Genomic DNA, 1,470 nt, shown 5'->3' with positions numbered 1-1,470 from the left:
CCGCTGACTCATCTCTCCCTCTGTGGAGCTCCCCAACCACAGGGGCCTGGAAGAGAAGCTTGGAAAGTTGCACTCATGTCCCAGGCCCCTGGTCTGGCCACTAACCCCCACCCCCGCCCCGCCCTGCCATGCACCCAGGCCTAATCCTTGTCTCTAGTAGAGACACTGGTGACAGAGAACACAGAGGGGACAGGAAAACAGGCACCCAGGACAGGGAAACAGAAAGACGAAGGAAGAGAGAGAGCTAGGAGAAAACAGAGATGGCAGGAATACAGATAAGAAACCCTGAGGGACAGCTGCTAATATGGCAGGGTCCTCCAAAGGCCATGGGGTTGGGGACCAGGGAAACTTACTCCTCAGGTGGCAGAAGATCCACTCATGGCTTCGGGATATGGACACTACCCAGTGCCTTGGCCTCACATTCTGAGCCTGGGGTCCTTGGGGAAGAGGGTCCAATTTTCTTCTCCACCGGGAAGAAGGGAAGCTCTTAAGAAACCTGCAGCCTCTGCCTAAGATGGCTTGGAAAAGGTGCTCCCCACCTACCACGTCCTGTACACATTTACACATACGAGCATAACTCCAGTCTCTCCCTCTGCTCGGCCTCCCTGTTCCCGCTGCCAGGGACCAGGGCTCCAGGGCAGGCATCCTGGTGCTAGCCCTGGTTCTCCTTTGCTCTGAACCTCAGTATCCTTAGTGGACATTTAAGCCCTGAGACAATATAGAAATCCCCGAGGAGGCAGGTCAGAATTAGAAAGAGAAGTGCTATGGGAGGGGAAGGAGGAGCAAGGACAGCAAGGGACAGACAGGAAAATGGAGGGAAGGGGAAGACTGGGGCCTGACCCTGGAAGGAGGGAACCTGCCCTGGGTAGGTATTTCACATGGGTCAGCATGGAATTAAGACTCTGGTCATCTGGCCCTGGCCAGTGCGGCTCAGTTGGTTGGAGCGTTGTCCCATGCACTAACGGGTTGTGGTTTCAATTCCCTGTCAAGACACATACCCAGGTTGTGGGTTTGATCCCCAGTTGGGCGTGTATGGGAGCTCACATAGATGTTTCTCTGTTTCTCCCTCTCCCTTCCTCTCTCTCTGAAATCAGTGAAAACATACCCTCTCAAGAAGAAATAACACAAAAACAAAAAACCATATCCTTGGGTGAGAATTTAAAATAAATAAAGGTTTTTCAAAGTAATAAAAAAATTATTTTAGTCCTAGCCGGTTTGGCTTAGTGGATAGAGCATCAGCCTGCGGACCTGCGAGCCGAAGGGTCCTGTGTTCGATTCTGGTCAAGGGCACGTACTTGCATTTGGTTGCAGGCTCCTCCCCAGCCTGGGCCCTGAGGCGTGTGCAGGAGGCAACCAATTGATGTGTTTCTCTCACATCCATCAATATTTCTCTCTTTCTTTCCCTCTCTCTTTCACTCTCTCTAAAAATCAATAGAAAAATATCCTCAGGTAAGGAATATATATATATAT

The sequence above is a fragment of the Myotis brandtii genome, unplaced genomic scaffold (assembly GCF_000412655.1).
Source record: "Myotis brandtii unplaced genomic scaffold, ASM41265v1 scaffold29, whole genome shotgun sequence".
Lineage (NCBI taxonomy): Eukaryota > Metazoa > Chordata > Mammalia > Chiroptera > Vespertilionidae > Myotis > Myotis brandtii.
The sequence above is the reverse complement of the archived record's forward strand: the minus strand, read 5'-3'. Positions refer to the sequence as shown.